The sequence below is a fragment of the Tauraco erythrolophus genome, chromosome 11 (assembly GCF_009769465.1).
Source record: "Tauraco erythrolophus isolate bTauEry1 chromosome 11, bTauEry1.pri, whole genome shotgun sequence".
NCBI classification, from domain to species: Eukaryota; Metazoa; Chordata; class Aves; order Musophagiformes; family Musophagidae; genus Tauraco; species Tauraco erythrolophus.
Window position 1 is genome coordinate 17944885 of NC_141475.1, and position 20873 is coordinate 17965757.

The 20873-nt window shown below is 48.1% G+C and overlaps 1 protein-coding gene across 1 annotated transcript in view; it reads right to left on the reverse strand.

The window, feature by feature from the left end:
• The window catches only part of LPP (LIM domain containing preferred translocation partner in lipoma), a 348054-nt gene that overhangs the window by 309561 nt on the left and 17620 nt on the right, over positions 1 to 20873 (reverse strand). The window contains exon 2 of the mRNA XM_086618391.1: positions 13705 to 13810. The gene's annotated coding sequence lies outside the window, so the exon portion shown is untranslated. The remainder of the gene's footprint in view (positions 1 to 13704; positions 13811 to 20873) is intronic.

Consider the following 20873-nt stretch of genomic DNA (forward strand, 5'->3'; position numbering starts at 1 on the left):
TTTGTAAACACCTAAGGAGCCTAACTGAAATTGCCAAGCCCAGCACCTTCAGAGACATCGCCCTGCACACGCGGTGCAGGGGCAGGCAGTTAGAGATAAAGACCCACCAGGAAACCTATTTCATAGGAGCTGATATTTCAACTATTAAAGTAAGTTTCTGCTTAAACAGACATTAATTGCATACACTTAGGAATTTGTCAGTTTTACCACCTAAAAAACACCCAAAGCCACTTGGAGGCTTTTCCTTTTATTTCTTCTGCCCTTATTTGCTCTGTAAACACATTTGTGTGCACCCTGGATCCCATAACATCCAGTTTCTGCAAGTGCAGCTTCGAAGCAGAGCAGCACCCACCTAGACAGCTCACCGGGGGCTGCCAAGCATCCTGGATCCTGCCGCTCCATCACGGCCCACCACGATGCCGAACCCCACATGGCCCAACTCCTTGCCAGACCTTTTCCCAGCGCAGGGTGAAGGAGAAGATGCCGTTGGTGCCGTTTGTACAAACAGATAACGTTATCAGGAGCAGGAGCCTATGAACTCAGCCATCTCCCTCGCAGGTTGAATGTGTCTCAGCAAAACCCTCCCTGTTAGCGCTGGGGTTTGTTCACTAAAGCAGTGTTGCAGGTTTACCAGCGGATCAAGGCCTTGCTCATGGCAGGTGGAAGACGTGCTATAACCACAAATATTTTGCAGCCTTTTGAAGAGGTCAGCCCAGTGATATCTCCCATCCCGTTCACAGGCACATGGCACTTGCCATGCCAGGCAAAAGTCCTGGATGGGCATCACCTGATGGAAAGAGCCCTGGAGGAGAGCACCAACCTGTGCACCGGCACCATTGCCACTAGCTGCTACAGCAGGGCTGCCCATAAAGGTGTCCCTGAAGATCCCAGGAGGAAGGAAAAGACAAAGGGAATCAGGAAACTTGGATCACTTCTTGGCCTTGCCATATATGTATATACACATGCATACATACAAGTGCTTATATAAGTCTGTGCACATCTGTGCAGCTTTGGGCAAGTCCCTTCGTCTTCCTCCCTTACTGGTCAGTAAATGGAGGATAATATCACTGCCCCAAACATACTTTAAAACCCAAGGACCGTGTAAACACCTGAAGGCAAGAGACAGTCCAGCATCTCCACCTCCACCCCAACACTGCAAACAGCAAAAAACTTCAGCAAGGACACCACTGAGACGTCTCAGCAGCCCAAGCAAGAGATCAGTGGTACCAGCACAAAGGGGTTGCTGGCAGATATCCCACAATACTTTCCATTCTGTCCCTTTATATTGCCTTATGCCTTGCACATCCGTTGGCCTCCCTCCCAAAGAGGAAGGCTGGGAAGTGACTCCTCTCATCAAACAGACATTCATGCGACATGCCTCATGAGACGCAAAATTCCCTGAGAGCAGCCAGGAATCTCCTTCTACTCTGAAAGCAGGTTATCTCCAACATGCTCAACCTCAGCCCACCCAGAAAGTAAGGTCTGAACCAAAGCTCAGACACCTTGTTGCTGGGCAGGCTATGCCACTGACCTACACGCACCAAGAGCTACCACCAACTAGGTCTGGCAAAGCAGCCTCTGCACCATCTCATAGAAGGTGGGGTGGGAGAGGGGAGTCGTTTTTGGCAATGAAAACGTAATGGAACATTTTCCATCCATCTATTAGGGAATGAGTCATTTTTAGACTAACTCACCTCCTCTTTCCCTCGTTTCCCCACCCCTAAATTACAGACTGCAAGAAATAAGCCAAGATAATGGGCAATTTCAGATGTTAAATTCAGGTTTTTCTGGTGCTGGAACAGCGTGCCGCAACAGTAGATGGACTGAGCTCCAGAGGAGACGTCCTTCATGTTGCTACACCTTTTACCAGCCACAAAGCAGTTATGTCTAACTAATGGGTAATTAGGAAAGGACCAGAAGGATGGGGGACTACTTTGGAGAGGAAATGAGGAACCAGAAGGAAGATCTGGAAAGTATCAGCAGTGAAAGGAGACCCAAAAAACAGATGGGGCTCAGATCAGATGAGAATCAGACACGAGCCCCAAAAACAGATAAGCAAGCTGGAGGGGGTATCAAACTGGGGAGGGACAGGGTCTAGGTGAAGCTACTACTGCTACTCCAGGAGTACTCTGTGGACTTTTCAGTCTGCAGGCATTTTCCAGGGCAAAAGTGCCAAACGTCAAGAATAATCACTTCCAAAAAGAGAGAAAAAAATATCAGAGAAAGGGAAATAAGGCTGGTGACAGTAAATTCTTCCTCAACACCTTCAATCCTTGAGGATGAAATAAAACCCTTAAGGAAGCTGTGGAAGCCCCAAGGTCTTTTTAGGGAACTGAAAGCTGCATACATGGAAACCAGATGCCCAGTGAGTTTTCCCAGCTCAGTTCCATGGAAGTTAATGCACAAGGACGTTTGTACAAAGATTAGTGCTCTTTTACTGGGGAGTGGGTATGGTGCAACATAAACCACTGATCTCACCCGTATCCCATCAGATGTCACTGAAGTGCAGCCTGCTGCACTCGAAAACCCACCCATACCATATACATTGATATTCAATATATCAATATAGACACACAAATCAGTCTCTGATTTGCTGTCTAAGTTTCGAGAGGATTAACTTTGATGGCATTAAGCAGAAGGTGGCAGGTTACTTATGCACTTGCCTACTAGGGTTTGCAACGGTGCACACACAGGACCGACCGCACGGCGTGTAACCACCCAGGACCCCACCAGCCACACAGGGCATTCGAGCCCGGCCAAGAGATCTTCCAGTACCTGACTTCAGTCAGAACCAATACTCTCCATTCAGAGAAGAAACTGGTGCTTCATACACTGGGAGATGACTAATCCCAGTAGCTGAGTTACAGCATAGCTTTTAACACATGACGAAGAGACATGAAGGTCATCTCGACTCTCATCTACAGCATCCCACAGTACCCCCCTCCCACAGCTGACTCGCTGCTCTTTTTTTCCTCCCACTTCTTTTCTCACTTTCTACCCTCTCCTTCAACCTTCTTTCCTTTCAGGTCTTCTCACCTCCTTCCATACCCATTTACCCTCCTCTGTCTATCCACTCCTCCTGCACCTTAAACACCCTTCTCATCATCCACAACTCCCACTTCAGAAGTCCTTCTCTTCTAGGAATCTGCTTTATCTGGATTTCCATCTCCAGCAATCACCCATGTCCTCCCTTCCCTGGCCCTCAAGTGCATATTTGTCTGCCTGGGATTGCAGACCCTTTAGGACAAGGACTGTTTTCTTCCCTGCTTTAAAGCACACTATACATTTATGGGGCAGGTAAGTGATAAATAAGCAGTCTCATCATTTCAGGGTAGCTCAGCCTGGGCTCCCTCCACTGAGCTCCCTTGATGTTTGCCTTCCCTCCATGCAAACTAATCTACCCATAAGACTTTTTCTTCCTTATCTCTCAGCTACAAGGCTATCACTTCAGTTTATCAGCATTCTTCAAAAAATCATTGAGAAAGGGAGGTGGGGAAACAAAGGGCCTTTACCAGCCCTGTAAGGTCAAACCCTGAGATGTAGAGGAGCTTGTGGGAGCTCTGCAAGGGGAGAACATGGCCAGAAATAACTCACGCAGATTATTTCAAACCTCACATGCCTCATTTCTGTTCGGTTTCCAGTGGGTTTCTGGATGAGCAGATACATGTCACTGTTTGCTGGGGGAGTATCTATCAAATCTACATGGACTTCCACCAGCCGAGTGTGTTTCTGCCTTTGGAAGGAGGTTGGAAAAGAGGCAGCTGGGCTGCTGAAATGTAAAGCTGGGGTAACGAAAAAAAAAGTTACAAAGAAATGATTACCCACAACACAAGAGGTGACTAAGAGGCAGTCCATGCTCCAAGGAAAAAAAAAAAAAATGATGAAGACAAACCCCCCCCCCCCCCGCTCCATGTCAGGGCTGAGCCAACGCATCAAAGCAGCTGGCTGTTCGGCAACAACACCCATGCATGATGGGGGATTTGCATAGCAGGAGTAGCATTTCTCAGGAATCAATGTGATAAAATGCTCATTCAACAAAAAAAAAAATTGAAAAAGAAAAGGGCAAGAGTACTTGCTAGACAGTTCACAGAGTTGACAGTGTCAGCTAGTTCCTTATCTCATGAGAATCTGAGCTGTCTGGGGTTTCCTAACACCCCAAGTTGTAGCTCTCTGGCCTCCTACACTCCTCTGTTGCATGGACTTCACCCCCTGCCTCCCTCTAATCACCAGCCCGTCACCTACATGAGGACGTCGCCTCAGTCACTTTGAAGTGCCCATCTCCAGTGCCCTCCCAGCTCTCAGAAATCCTTTACCAGGAGCATGCTCAAAAGCCACGTCCTTCTCTGTCCCTACAGTCTTAACAGCCTCTACGAGATTATCTGATGTAGCTTTCTTGCACTCATACACCTTGGTGAAGAATTAGCTGATAACTAACAAAGCGCTGCAGGTAGCATGTGCGTCAGGAAGCGATAACACCGTTATACTCTGAGAAACCTCATCCAGACCCTTAGGGGAAAAAAAAAAAAAAGAACAATTTTTGTTATCAGTTTCATCTGAACCCACCAGCTATCCTCAGACTACACAGCAAACAGGAATGCCTTCAAGTAAATAATCTGGGGAGGGGGCATTTGAACCACCCTGCGATTACAAGAGATGGTCACCGAGTCGGCAACAAGATGCCACAATGAAAATTAAGAACAAAAGCCAAGGACAAAGCAATCACCTAGAAAACAAGAGGAGATCAGGTAAGAACCACTCAAACCAACAAGCACCCCCCCTCCTTCGCCCTGAATGCACTTTTGAGCATAGCGGCGTTTCACAAGATAGAGAGATCGAAGAGCTGGTGCTTAACGCTGCCCCTGGAGACATGCCCAGAAGTTTTTATGTTGCTCAGCACCCTGTGCATAAAAGGGCAGCGGCAGAGATGCTCCTGGTGAACTCCTGCTGGCCAAGCTGGCTGCCAGGTATAGCTAAAAAAGCCGTTTTGGGAAAATATTGCCTTTTATAGCTTATCTCAGTGCAGACAGCTGCCTTGCATCTCTAGAAATAGCAGGATTTAACAGCCATGTTTGCAGGGACAGATTTTAAAGGTTTCATCTTCTAAGAAACAACCTACACATCCAGAAACAGGAGGCCAGATTTGTTTTGATACCGGAACCCCACTTCCATATGTTAAGCGTGCCCACGGATTTGCAAAAACCCTGCTTTGAAAATGGGATGTTCATTCAGCGACGGGCGACAAGTAACTTGCGTTCGCCTTCCTATAGAGGCTGTTCCCAGCACAATCAGTGGCAAAACAGCACATGGTTCGGCTGGTATTGGCTTTTGCTGAAAATTGCTGGCATTTTAGAAGTAAAATAGTGGTGGAGGAGAGCATTAAACACTGGAAAAACAAGATTAATAAGTAAAAACACCCCACAGCTATGGCTGACCAGTTCCCTTCTGTTGTTCCTCTTGGGATGGAGCGAGCCAGGATCAGATCCCAAAGCACTGTTACGATTCATTGGAGATGATAAAGACAGAGCCAGGGACTGCACTCCCAGGTTGGTCCACAGCTGCAAATCCCAACCCTGTGAGCCTGCAGGAGCCTCTTCAAACCACCCCACCTCCATTGGGCTTGCGAGCACGATGGGGATAATGTTATTTTCCTATCTTTTAGCCATAACAAGCTTTTCTATATAAAAAGCACCAAATTCTCATGAATTTAACACTGGAAGAGCTGATGCTAAGGATGTAAATGGCTCTGAATGTAAAAGGGCCTTGCAAAATTTCCGCAGTACCGTCTTTTACTAGCAACAGTTGGAACGGTTGGACCAGTTGGCTGCAGCATCTTCCTCATTATGAGATTTTTATTTATTTTTTTTAAGAAAACTGAATGAAGGGGTACTAAAGACAACGACCTGCTGTGAAATGACCGAAATTCCTATGCAAACAACCCATTAGCAGTGTTCAAATGCAATTTAAATTACTAGTTGTTAAAGTGCTCCTCAATTTCATGGTAAGTTTCCAAGGAAAATTACATGCTACGTACTATTTAATTGATTGTTTTCTACTTCTTAACATCCATTTACTCCCTCCTCCTGTCTTTTCCTTAATTTCAAGGGATGATAATGACTTTTCAGGGAGGAAGGGGGAACAGCTAACGGAGTTGAAAAGGGATTTACCTGAAGAACAAGGATGTAGGAGGGAAGCGGCTGCAAAAACGGGCAGTTTCACTGGAACTGTCTCTGGTATTTTCGCAGTAGGGGTGTGAAGCAGCACAGCACAAGGACTCCTCTCCTCCCCACCACAGGCAGCCAGGCTTTCAAAATGTTTCTTTAAAACCCAGTCACCCCTCCCATGTCAAGCAACAAGCAACTGGGGAGCCTTACACACAGTTAACTGTTAGAAGACGGTGGTAAAGCAACAAGAGCAACTTGTTTCCTCCCCCGGGCACATTACTCCTTGAACCCACACGCTCACTGGAGGCAAACGAGTTTTTCCTCATTTGAGAGATCTCATCCCAAATGCAAATAACCAGTTCACAGGAGCATGTTCACCACCACCTGAAAGTTGACTGAAGAGTCAGGCTGGAATGAGACCTCCCACTGCTCACAACAGCTGTTACCCAAAAACACGTAACAAAGCTAATAATGGGCATTTCTTAAAAGTCTTCACTCTGCTTGGGTCCCAAGAGGGAACAGTGGCACGATGAGGTAAGGTGCCATCTGGACATTCCTAACTAATGCTATGTGTTTGGGATCACGTCACACACCAGCAACACACATCAACTTTATGAAATACTCGGTATCCCTTGGTTTACCTTCAAGCAACCAATGCAGAAATATTTGGTGCTCAAAAAAGTATGACTTTATTAGAGTGAGAGAGATGGGTTTCACAGCATCACTCAGCACGGGGCTGCCAAGCGCCCGCCCGTCCACAGGAGCTGAGCATGAACCGTCACGTGGAAACTGAAGATTTGCACTTTTCCCAAATCTGCCATACGGTGTCTCAGTTTCTACACCCGCACACCAGGATAACGCAGCTTTCCTCAGTCTACTGGCATGATTTAGAGTTTAAGGGCTCTGAAACCTTTGCCTACAGAAATGCAAAGTACAAGGTGTGTAGAGCCATCAAGGCTCGTACTCTTGTCTGCCTTCATGCCTCCCATGCCCACATGTGTTAGCTGCACACTATCTGGGGCAGCTTCTCTTACCCGCTGTGGGGCACATACACCCAGCCCTCAATGCACACTAAATTCCCCCACAGCACCCGAGTCACACAGGGATGGTGTCACCACTTCACCACGTCTTCTGCAGTGCCAGCCCTGCATCCATCAATGCAAGAACCAGGATGGAGGATGGGCTGCAAACCAATCCTCCTTACGTGGGAGCTAAAGCAAATCCTCTGCGTTGAATACATCACTAGAAGCGATTTGAGAGAAGTTTAAGAAAGGCAAGCATGGAGCTCTCTGAACACGCTTGAGGTCCAGTGCCATGGAAAGCTTCTCAGACTTCAGTGTTTACAGAGTACCAGGCTGCAGGAGGAAAAAAAAATATTAAATCTTTAGACAGCTGTATTAATTTACAGGTCAGCCCTTAATGGTTCTGTTCCTGGAGCAGAAGAAAATCCATTGTAGATCCTGGTTAGCATCAGCAATCACTGGATCTGCCCAGGTCCTGGAGAAATACCAGATGGAAAGTCCTGGCAGCCTGCAGCCCCGGCTGAGGGTATCCTCCATCTCCAGAGCTCCCCCAGCCCTGCTCAGCACTCATCTTGAGGGGCACACAGGCAGCACATAGGCAGCTAATCCTTCACGGTCCATCCAGCTCTCAAGTCACATCTTCGTGGCGATGAGATGGTGCACAGAGAAGGACAGGAATGTGAAGATTAACAGCCCCAAAGTGCTTTCCCAGGCATGCCAGAGCAGCACTGCCTGGAGCTCTGGGTTATGGCACCCAGGCACAGCTCATCCTTGTCTTCCAACAAGCAGCCTGTCCTGGTGAGTGGGAAAGGGGGGAAGCTGTGAGGGGAACAGAACATCATAATTTCCAGTCCCGCTGTGCTGCCCCCAAAACACCAAGCTCAGACACAAGCAGCTGAAGAAGCCTGGACATGCTGCATCCAAGTGCCACCAGAAGCAGGGAATGCCCAGGGCACGACCGTGCAGGGAGGAGGCATCACCCATCACGCAGGGCCACACGAACACACACAGAGGCAAAGCGCAGCGCACGGGGAGTGACACGGACCGCCAGCTCGCTGCCTTCCACAGCTTGGTACCACTACGCACAGCAGAGGATGGGTGGCTCCTCAGCCAGTCACTCAGCTGAGGCTTCAGGTGCTGCAACTGCTCCATACGTCTCCCCAGTGCCCTGTTTTCCAGCCCATCACCTGTACTGTTCATTCAGGCTGTGCACTCTTTAGAAGACTGTTTCTTTCCCTTGCACCAGTACCAAGCTGCAGTAATCCAAGGCAGCTTGTTGAAACAACAAGGATTAAAACACAGCTAAAATCTGCAAACTCCAGACACATCCCACCTCCAGGAATATGCTCCAGTGGTCCTTTCATCACCTTTCGGGGCCAAGCACTGTTCAGCTCACATCCCATCCTCCTGCAAACTAAGCCAAGTATCTTCCCCTGCCCAAAACGATCACACCAGTTTCGCACCTCGAGGACCTGCTGCAAATCCACGTCTCTGGGAAAACCAAACCTCACACTGAGTATTAATCTCTATTTAAAAGGGCAAAAGAAAACCAACAAGTGATTTAACTTTCTACCAAAGGTCTTAAATTTAAAACGGGGAGAGTATGATAACAACAGGTTTGAATCAGCCTAAAAATACTAGTTAGCTGAGAAGATACAAGCATCGCTATCCAGCAGCGGGAACTATAAAGGGTTTTTCACCAACATCCCTTCCCAAGTAAAAGGGCAAAGTGCAGCTCTTTCTGTCCAAGGCCCAGGCCTGGCTGCTACGAAACCCCCGGCACAGTGTTAAAAGCACTCTATACATGTTACATGCTCCAAATGACAGAAGGAATGCGGGACGGTAGATCTCTGCTCCAGATTCCCGGGAATGGTTTTAGCTGCCATGAATAAAATAGGAAGCGGAGCATCTTCCAGGTTCCCTCCACGCCCCTGACTGTCTGGATGAACTGTAGTTTCCTTTCAGGAAACAGAAAGGAAGAGGGGGGCAAAAAAAATAGAGAAAAGCAGCTAGCTGCAATATCAGCCGGATTAAAAACTTCACACTAAGGAAAAATAAAAAAATAACAGGAAAAAAAAAAAAAAATCAGATGCTGAAACTTCATCCAGTTACAGTGGTTAAACTTCTTCAGGTCCCTAACAAAACAGAGCTAAATATTAACATTTGAGAGAAGTATATTCACACATTATGCAGTCTTTTTAACACATACTCCTAGGAGACAGAAATCATACTTGAGCTGAATTTTACTTGCTGACCACGTGCACAAATACTCATTTAACTCTACAGTGCTGCTGCCTTGCTGCATCAGCCAGTGAAACTAAAAGGAAGAGCGTGGCTGAATGGGAGCTGACTTTAATTACCTTTATACCTAGGCCTGAAGAAACATTTTGCCTTTGAGACCAATCCACTAAAGCCAACTTTCCCTGCTACAGAAGGTTCCATAGGGTCCCTTGCTGGTGACTGGTGATCCACACGCCTGCCTCCACCAGCAACGCACACACTTTGATGCAATCCATCCGACTAAACAAAATCAACCAAACAAAAAAAAAATAATCCCAAGTTTCTTGCTAAAGCAGCAACGATGCACTTACCAGCATCCAGGCAAGCTCCTTTGCTAACACACTTCCCTCTTGAGCAGATCAAACTTGGAACAAGGTCCAGGAGCAAGAGAGAACTGAAAACTGACCACAACAAGCTTCCAAAACAAGAAAAGGGGAAAAAAAAAAAAACTTACTACAGGAATTCAAATCCTGCTTCCACCAGACCCTGAGTCACCTCCCCTCCCTTGCAATAGATCAGAGCAATGGGTAAACATTTCCAAATATGGAGATCAAAACTCCAAAGGATGTCAAAAAAAAAAAATCACCCTTCTCTCCTTGGCTTTGGCCTGGGGATGACTTGCCCCTCTGGAGCCTGAGCTGAGCGCATCGCTGTCGCTGACCCACACACAGGCTGGACGCAGGGCCACGTGTCACCGTCTTGCCCCGCGCTTTGGAGGCTCCTGGCTCAGTAGGTGACACTGCATCTCTGTCCCCTCCCAGGGATGCACAAGGAGATGCCCCAAGACAGCTCCAGAAGCCATCACTCCTCAAAACCCTACAACAAACCTCCCTCTCGTTCCTTGACTCACCAGCAGAAAACCTCCCAAAACTACTTTTTGGACTACTCTTTGAAGGCAAATAGGCAAATTCAGGCTGTGTTTATAGTGACACTAGCTCAGCACCAGAAAGGCAAGACTCAGCCATCAGTCCCACTAGAGAGGTCCTGCTGCCGCGTCCCACACCACCGGCTCACCTAGCTGGTGCTTTGCAAAAAGTGCATATTTTATTTTGCTTCACAAAAGGAAAAAACACCACTCTGTGGAAAGGAATGCACTGCTTGGACAAGGCAAGATCTCTCTGCAGGGACACGGAGCCCCAGGACAGCAGCATCGCTCAATCCCTGCTGGGATGCCCAAGGCAGCATCCCATGGCAGGTAGGAACAAGGGAGCACCCACCCTCCCCATCTCTGGGAGAGGGGCTTGAGGGTCAATGCTCAAGCCCATACAGCAAATTTAGGAGGCAGAACAGTTATGTTTGGAGGGCACAACTATCCCTGCAGAGCCTGCCTGCACACGGGAGCCATATATGCCACCATATGCAGCTGCAACAGCTGACCTGCGGGGAGCAGGGAGGTGACTATGTCTGTTGTCATGGGATGACAGCCTCCTGGTAGCTGCAGCCAAGGGCTCTGGGAGCAGGCAGCCTATCAGGAATGTGTAAATCAGGATATCTTCAAGGGGAACAGGCTGCAGAGGCGATCCAACCAGCCCAGAGTGATTCCCCAGCACCACCCACAAGACGCTATTGAATTTATAGGGAAGGAATTCCAGAGCTGACTCTGCCCATGTATGGCCAAAACAAACTGTAAAAAAACGACAGTATAGTACATCTGGCTTCCAGTGGTACTGAAGCGCAGGCTTCGGGAAGAGCCGAAATCCCACAGTGACAGGGGCTGTACCATCACCCTCAGTGACTTGGCAGAGGTCAGCGGCCCATGGCAGCATGACTTTAGTCCCTGGTATCACAGGTGACAGAAAACGTGCAAATCTTTTCTTCAGATGAAAACAAAGCTTTCTGCCTTTTAGAATAAGAAGCATGTTTAACTTAGTGATCTGTCACCACCACTGCAAAAAATAAACTTTGCCAGGCAAAACCAGCACATATCCATTACATCGGTGGTTGCAAAGGCAGCTCTGAAGAGCCAACAGTCCAAGTAGCATTAAGTGACACACCAGGGCAGCACCAATGCAACGTGGGGTGAGACTAGCTCTCAATGGGCAGATGATCAGTTATTTTTCCTAAAAACCAACTAAAACCTCCCCCAGAGCTACACACCCCAGTCAGGCCACAGGAGTACTCTCTGTGGACAGAAACAGAGATGTTCTGAGCACAGCGGTAGAAGACGCTCCAAAACCAGGGTAAGTAAGAAGGGTCAGGTTTTACAAACTCCAACTCAGTTTTCCAGCACCTTGCAGAAAACAATTCCCCAGGCATTGCTTTTTGGAAGGACAAACAGCAGGATGAAGTAGGGAACAAGGTGAGTCAAGGGAGAGAACAAAAGCATGGAAGAAGCACACCTGGAATAGCAGAAACCCTGTCCCAGGCATGCACCAGCCCCTACTGCTCTGGGCTCCCGCAGCACGAACAGATCGAGGTTCTCTAACTGTGAAATGCCTCCACCTCGCCTGCCCTGCCAGCGGGGGAAATATTAGCTGTGTCAGCTCCAGAGGCAAAGGGCTTACCCAACCGGAGAGGAATGCAGGCTGCAGTGGCACAGTCAGTGGGGACAGGAAAACAAATCCCAAGGGAATGCGGGCTGCTCACGCTGCCTCTGCCTTTGCATGGGGTCAGGCAGGGTACGTTTTATGGCTCCTGGGGTTAAAACCTGGGACTAACGGCTTCATGACCTTAGAGGGACTCCCATGTCAGAAATGAATATAGCTGTTAGAGGGGCCTGGAGCTCAGGGGTCCGAGCACATGAGGACAAGCTGTTTCCCAGCTCCTGGCAGGCAGCCCAGCGCTGCTTTTCAATAAGCACAAGTCCCACCCACCAGGTACACATCTCCTCCCAGCAGCTTTTGCTGACTGGAGACCCGTTATGCAGCTATTCCCCCAGCTTCACAGTCCCAGGCATCAGGATCTCTCCTCAGTTTCCTAGCTGAAATGGCATTAAACCCTCTCCCTTGCTACTGTGTTCACTTTAAACAGCAATACCTAATGAGGAACTGGGGCTCAGTGCCTCTGATTCAGAGCACCTTCCACCTGAAATGACACAGAGGAGAGAAACCAGAGGGATGGACACATCCATGGTCCCATCACAGCCTAACCAGGAGCTCCCTGTTACATGGCACCACAAGTCCCTCTCCTTGCCACAGTTCTAACCCTGGCAAATAAAAGCTTGGAGGCCAGAGAACAAAATCCAACCCAAGCCTCCTGCACAGCAGTAGAGATTGTTATCAATCAGCCACCAGGTCAGGTGTGGCTAATTGCACTTAAGTGACCTTATATAAGCAGGATGACTGAGAATATTTGATTCATAAAGACATCTTGAAGAGGCAGAGAGCACAACTTGTGTGGCATACAGAACCCAGAGACTGCTGCAGCATCACAGGAACACAGACCACGTAACACAGAGAGCAAAGACCAGGGATGCTCATACACAACACATGCACAACTATGCACACATATGCCTCCTCCCGCAGCATGCACAGAAGCAGACTGGGGACTTGCAAGCTGAAGTCCTGTGCAGCCAAAAGTTAGCACAAATGTTTGCTACAGTTCCACTTCGCAGGCAATGGCAAAAACCAGGTGCAGAGGAGTAGATACAGAAATAAGGCAGGCAGAGCAGGTGCCAGTTTGTAAAACCTTGGCCAGAAAGGCTCCCCAGGAGGCTGAATCTGGTAGTTTTGCAATAGTTCCACAGAAAGACAGAAGAGACAGAAAAAGAAAAAAGAGAACATGAATGCATATGCATTCTTTTATCGCCATATATAGTATATATAGACATTTGGAACATATACCCGCAAGCTCTCATATGCCACCATATAGTACATCCTATATATGTACTGTGCGTCTTTGTTTCCATGTGCCTAGATTCGTACAGGTATGTACATATGTATGTATGTGCATTTCTCATGTGTACATTTGTCATTTGCCCCCACACCACCCCTCCGTGCGTGCTATCACACAACACGTTGCTCGACAGAGCATGTCCAAAACCTCAGCGCCATAGTCTGGGATGACTTCTGAACACTCACAGCTTCATGCTGCTGAGCCCTTCCCACCAAAGCCTCTGGGTGCATGCACCACCAGAGAACCATCGGGTTGTCTCATTTCCCAGTGATCCCACTCCCCTCTCCACACTCCATTAGGAGAGGTCTTTATTTTTTTGCAGAGAACTTTGAACAAGGTGCGACTATCAGAAAAGCCACAGATTCTTCGGAGAAGTTGCCCCTCGCACCTGTGACGTGTTGACATACCAGTTCTCACGCTGCACAGCCTTGCTGGTGGGACAAACTCAGAGCAGGGCTTTTGGAGACATGTGGGGCTCTGGCAGAGTCACAACTTTGGGTTTCTTTCCCAGCCCTGTGAAGAGAGAAATACCCATGTGATGCATGCCGGATGGGTCTCCTGACGGCTCATCTCCAAAACTTGCAGTCTAACCCACACAACTTCTGGGAAACACAGCATTTTCCTCCCCAGCTTTCTTAGGCAGAAGCATCCATGCTCCTGGACTCCTTTTGGCACCCCTCAAAAGAAAGTATCACCATCTCCAGCTGGGCCAAAAACCAGCACTGACTGTCAGCTGCCACAGCTTGGCCAACAACTTGCACCTCCCCAAGCCACAGCTCCTTTATGCTCTTAATGCCCCTGAGAAGGGGGAGGTAAAAGGAGACATAAAACAAGGCATAAAACATTCATCTCTGTGACCTCGGGCACAGTGAGGGAGCTAGGAGGCATCGTTTGTTTCAGTCTGAAGCTCATGAGGTTCACCACCACCCAGTTCACCAGTTCACCAGCCCTCCACCTCAGCACAACCTTTTCTCAGAGGAGCTCTGCCCAATTTCCATCAGGGACTGCCTTACTCTTTCCTGTAGCTGCAAAGCAGACACGACCCTTTCTTGAATGGACTGACATGGTGTCATTTTTCCCCTTTGCAGAAGAAGGTGGTAGAGCAGAGGGGACAGCCAGGTCATGCAACCACTGTCTTGCACATGGCATGCCAGGATGCATGGTGGAGTGCAGTCCACGGAGATAGGCAGCATCTGAATTGCACATTCCTTCCTGCTCCCACGAGTCCACGGCCAGCAACCCGACCCAGCCACATCCTGGTCACAGTGATGGCTCTATCTCTGCTCATGACAAGCACAGGCTTGCCTCGTCATCGCCGCTCAGCAGAGAAAGTCACTGCTATTTGCTGCAGTAACAATGGAAATGCTCAGTTCAGGCTTGTGTGTGTTGACCCTGTGTTGCTCAGGAGAGTGTACGTGAACCCACAAGTCTACAACCAACATGCAGCAAAGTGCTGGTGGCTCACAGTCCAGGTCCCTGTCACACAGTGAGATGGCTTTCTACTCCTGCCAGCACCCTTTGTCCTCCATGTCATGCCTGATGCTACAGCAGCCAGGATACCAACAGGGCGCTCACCTCTCCCAAGCAGTGGTAGATCTCTATTGCGCCAACACCACAAGAACCTGATGAGGTCCACCCTGACCCAGGTGGCACCTTCCCAGCTCAGTCCCACAGTCCCTGCAGTGGTACCCAGCCCTGGTTCCCCACAGGGACAGGCAGGTATAAAAGTCCCCAGGACCCTCAGCACTCCTCTCAGGTGTGATGAGGACAAATTCAACCAGAGATAGCAATGGCCTCTCCCACTCACCGCAGGCTCAGGATGAAGATAAGTAACTACAGGGTTTTATCGCTGGTGAACTCAGCCAAAGAGCAATTTCTCTCCATCCATCAAGGAGGAGACAAGTACAAGCAAATATTATGGTTATGCATGTTTACTTTTCATTTTAAAATGATGTAGAGTTATATACAATTTAGGTCCTTCCCACAGGCTCCTGGCAAAACGCCTTTCGGTCTTATCTGCAAAGGCAGAAGACAACAACATTCCCCTCTGATTCCAACACCATTTCAATTCAACCCACAACAGCACCTCCAGGAGCTCCAGGTAAGACAATATTTCTTGGGACCCAACCTGTGTTTATACAAGATCTTGGCTCCGGCTTGTCTTTCACCAGGTTTAACTCCAGAAACATTTACAAGACCTGGCAGACTCAGCTAGTTGAACCACATCTGCCTGGCTTTACTTTCCACATCAGCTGTCCCCATCACCATGTGACTGGAGTTCCAGCAGCAAGGTGAAAAGGACCCCACATGTCCTCCACGAACCATGCAGCTGAAGCCTGCTGTGAAACCACCATCCCCAGCAGCAAGTGGGCCCCAGCATGGTCCCAGAGGGGCAGCACCCACTCATGCCCGAGCACACGCTCCCTCCTGGCCACACATCCACAGCCAGGGGATAGGGACAGCCTGACTGGTCACAGCAATATCCACCTGAGCCAGGCTGTCAAACTCCTCCATTTGTGACCCCATTTCTTCAGCAGACGGCTGCAAAAGTAGGTCTGGGTCTTTGAGTGCAGAAATACCCAGAAGACAGATGAAAAGGACAGACCCAAGATACGAGAAGGTCTGCACATCTGCTGCATCGTAAGCCATCAAGCCATGATGCCACCACCACCACAGACATCTCCCAGACATGATCTCAATGAGCGTTTCTCATTGGGGAGCATCTCTCGAGACTCAAGGCACCCAAGATCAGCAGAGCTCCTCTCCCTAAAGTCCCACTTCTCAGATGCCCATTCACATCCCTCAGCAAGGAGCACCCCAAGAGCCTTGCACCAGAGAGGACTACACACAGGCTTAGCAAAGCAACACCTTAACCACACTGGCTCTGTTGGGGAACCAAGAGCTACAGATCTTGAGAGAGAACAGAAAGCCCTTGGGTGCCCATTCCCCCAGTCCGGTCCCACGTCTCCCGAGGCCACAGCTGCCCATGTCTCAGGTGGTACAGGGCTGATGTGGGGCAAGGGGATAGCACCCAGCCCCAGAGAGGGGTCTGCCCCTCACAGTCACGCTCATTTGTGCTCTGGTGCTTTTACAACAGAAATAGTAACAACAGACAGGATTTTAGCACTACAAAACTCGGGTCCCTCCTAGTTCAGAGCCACCTCCACAGACGCTCAGCCGTCTGTGCGCAGCTAATTCTGATTTTCATCTTGCGACAAGAAATCCCAGCTTTCTATCACAGTCCTGCAAGAGATAACCGCAGGACAGCCTCTTTGGTAGCACAGCTCCACACTGTCAAGCTCCCATCTGGCACAACTCAGCACAGCTCTGGTGCCTTCAGACCACCAGCCACAGCGGCCGAGACTTCAGAGACTGTACACACCTACCTACACGTGCACATCTGCATCTTCATTTTTATGCTCAGACTGCTTATTTGAATGTGCCATTTCAATAGGCAATTTACCATTTAGAAGTAATTTAAAGCAAACACACAAACAGCAGGAATCAGCTATCAGTCACAGCCCTAAGGAGAGTCTCTGAACAAACTACCAGAACCAGAATTTACCGAAGAACACGTCTTTTGCAGAAGACTGTTTTCTTTATTTCTTTCATCCAACTAGTTAAATTGAAGGTACAGCTCATAAAAAGATGAGAAAGTGATTAAAAGTTAAAAAAGCCATGCCAAGCTGAAAGGAAAATAAGGTGAGAAGCTGAGATCTACGAACTCCAAAATCTTCTTTAAAGATGTAATGATCAGAAACAGTCTGTTCCCTCATTGGCTGATAATACCCATGCTGTATTATCAACAGTAAGAATCAGCATTTCTCAAGAGAAAAAAAAAGAAACATAAATATAACACACAAGTAGAGTACAGAAGGCAAGGTTTCCTGTTTGCAGATTTAAATCTGGAAGCAGTAGTTTACAATGCCTGAATTTAAATATCAATCCTCTGGTATGGTTTGTGTTTTCTTACATTGTTCAGAGGTTTTTTTTAGAAACGGATAGCTTAAAACTTCTGCTAGAAGTCCAAGTTTCAGAGAAGTGCAATCAGCACTTTCAGAAGAACAGGCGTCCCTAGCATAACTTCACAGTGGTCACCTAAAAATTGAAGTTACCAGACTCCCCAATTCCATTAAAAACCTCACCCATGAAAATAATTTCAGCAAGGGCTAATTACGCTTCTCACGTAACAGCCTGGCTGAGCAGCGCCTGTTTTTCTGACTTCTCAAAAGTTGCATTTGCTTTTAAATGTCCTTTACACTTGAAAGTCTTACCAATATTCAGAGCTTAGATTTATTTTTTTTTTTAAATCAGTATGGCTATACTTGTAGAAGCTGAAGTGTGAACACCAGTTAAACTGGGATGAAGTAGCCTCACACTCAGATCCTTCCTTCCCATTCCTTCATGGAACAGATGGCTCAGTCTGACCACCACAAGGAAAATTGTTATTTTAATCATTCCAGTCTTCAACTTTTAAGCACAGACAAGCTCCCAGCGAGTCAGTCATCAGCATGAACTGACACGAGCACCCCCCATATGACTGGCAGGTGCACATACAGGTCCCCAGAGGACAACCCCATTCAATCTGACCTTTTCATTTTAAATTAAAAATACTTTAAAACCTGCCCAGATCTGACATATGTATTTTTATGTCTTTTCCATGCTGTGCCAATATACTTGTTATTTGCTGGCCAAAGTCCCCAAACTCAGAAATCTCACATCACCTTCTCCACTGCAGGAGCCCTGATCCTCAGCCGTTCTGGCCACTGCCAGCACCAAGGGAGCCATCCGAGGTCTCAACATCCTCACACATCAGAAAATCAGACCCCTTATATACAAACCTCAATTCAGAGTCCAATCTTGACTTAAAATTCAATTTATATGCACGGGCAGCCTTACATTTGAACACAGCTGACTGGAGACACAAACTGATCTTGCTACCCCAGGACACCGATGCCTGCAGGATCTGGCCCTGACTAACAGCTTTCTGTTTGCTTCTCGAGTTCCATTTATTAAAATTAAACTGCTCAATTCAGAAGTACACTGCTGGAGTTACCTAATAAAAAGATCACCCAAGATAACAAAAGCTGGAGACGTGTTTCCTCCACTCTGCTGCCAGCAGCGGCACCTGCTCATAGCATCGTCAGTACAACCAGTGACAGCCAATACACCCGGCCGCTGCCTTCAGGAAGGCCGGATCCTGGCTTGGTGTAAAGCACCAACTATGCGAATGGCGAGTTTCGATCTGCAAGGAAGCACACACCCCTGCCTTATCGTGCTCCGCACCGGGCTGCTTTTAAATCCGCCGCAACTCCATGTGTCAAAACTGGCCATAACGGGACTTATCACTTCCAAACTCACAGTCCAGCCCTGCACCAGAGGAAGGCGGATGCCGGCTGCAGCACGGACCATCAGCTTCGATGGGGAAAATCAGCTCCCATAAAAGAGCAAGCTCACCAGCAGCCCCTGCACACCGTGTTAAAGCATCGTCCCGCAGGAGCCCTGGGGTCCTGCAGCAGCGGCCGCAGACCTGGCTGCGGAGCCAGGGGACTCACTTGTATCTTTGCTCCCACACCTGATCTTCAGGTTTGTCCTGAGGTTCATAAAATGAGAGTCAAACAAGAGGAAAAAAAAGGAGCAGAGGGGTTGTGAGAAGGAGGAGAGAACGTTCCAGCGTACTCCTTAGGGCACAGCAGCACCGGAGGGATGAGATTGAGCCTGCACCAAAGGGATGGCATCCAACTTCCCTGGGTGGAGACTGCTATATTATAATAAATTAAAAAATTATTTGGGGCAGGACATATTTAAACAGTGGCCAAGGATGTTGTGAGACAGCTCTACCTACAGCATCCCGGCAGCCATCCCACTGGCTCTCAGTCGAAGCCACGGGGCAATGGTTGGGAATCAGCCCGTCAGCAGAACCAGCCATGTCACTCCCCTGTTATAATGCATGAGGACAGCTAGGAAAGAAGGGTGGCTACAGGACAGGAGGAATAAGCACGCCTATGCCAGAAAGCCTGTGGGTCCCATGCTGGAGCAACCTTCCAGCCGCTTCCCATCGCTGCCAGCAGCACTGCCTGCGATTTACGTGTGTAATCTACACCAGAGTTGGATTCCGTATTTTCAAGCACAGACTATCGGCTTCACGCTGTTCACACTCCCTCAGTCTACTGGAAGTGGAAGATTTTCAAAACAGCCTCATTGATTTCCACCCCACCCTCCCCTCACTTAGCTGTCTGCATTTCGCTGAGCCTGGTCGGAGAGACCTCGAGCAAGAGGGGGGCAGTTTCACTTTCTCACTCGAATGCACCCTGGCTTCTTGATCAAAGGAGGATAATTGATTTCGCTTTCAAGTTCTCATGCAGTATCAGGGCACCACAGAGCCTGGGTTTCAAATAAAGGATAATGCTTTGCAATTCAAAAACCAAAACAATGTCATTTTCCCATCCCCCCACGGAGGAATGGCCATCCTCACCAGGAAGAACACTGCCCTACCACGCCTCCCACATCTCAAGATGTTTGGTCAAGAAAAACAGACCAACAGTGATCAAGAGCACAAGGAAGCAGAGAAGTGCTGCGCCCCAAGGCAGGCGGGTCCAGAAGGCACCCAGCTCTCCCCACTCCCAGTCCAGAGTCTTCAGCAGCCCACCTTTAGGTTGGAATCTCCTAGGGCAGAGACAGCACTTTTATGCTCATTTGTTCAAGTCTAAGGGTTTTATTATAAACTATTATAAGGGATGATGTTCCTTCAACCATTTTGGTTCTGAATGGCCCAAATTTTAAGGCAAAGGTCACCATCTCCCAGGCTTGCTCAGGTGCCACTACAAAGAAACCCTTGGCACCGTGGTGGGCTCTTGTCACTCCTCTTAAAACCATTTGTAAATTAAACTTTTTAAACTCAAGAGCCTGCATGACCAGGGAGCCTTTGTGTTCAAGGCTTCTGTTTTATCCAGTTTTGGCCAGACCATTTGAAAATAGCAACAAATACCTGGCAGTCAACTGAATTCCCCACTCCTGCACCCACATGGTCAGGCTGGATATTTTTGAAAGTGTTATAATCCATTGTGATCTTTTAAAAAAAGCACAATCAGCCAGGACCAGTAAATCTCTCTGGTTTAGAAATGCCTATCCCCTCCTTCCCTGCCATCTCCAAGGATGACCAAGTGTTAGCTATCTTCTTTCATTTTTATACCTTAATAGTAAACTGCCCATGTTTCAGCCTTGGAACAAACACCTTCAGGTGGGATGAGCAACAAAGGGCCTTGAACACCTGTGTTAAAAAAAAAATAGTTTCTCCATGTAGCTGCTCCTCTTTCCAAACAGCTGGATTGAGAAGCCAAGGAAGCAAATCCCTTCTAAACCAGAAAAAGCCCTGATGGGGCAGAGGGGCCCAGGTTAACGTGGAAGCATGGTGATCACTCGGCAGAGCCTCACCACCAACTACTTTTCTTGAAAACATTTTTGTTTTCAACAAATGTTGTTACCATCACAAATAGAAGAATAATAAAAAAACCACTAAACTTTTTTCCTTTACAAGAGCTGAGTCGCAAGCTCATGCTTCCAGCAGAAAACTCCA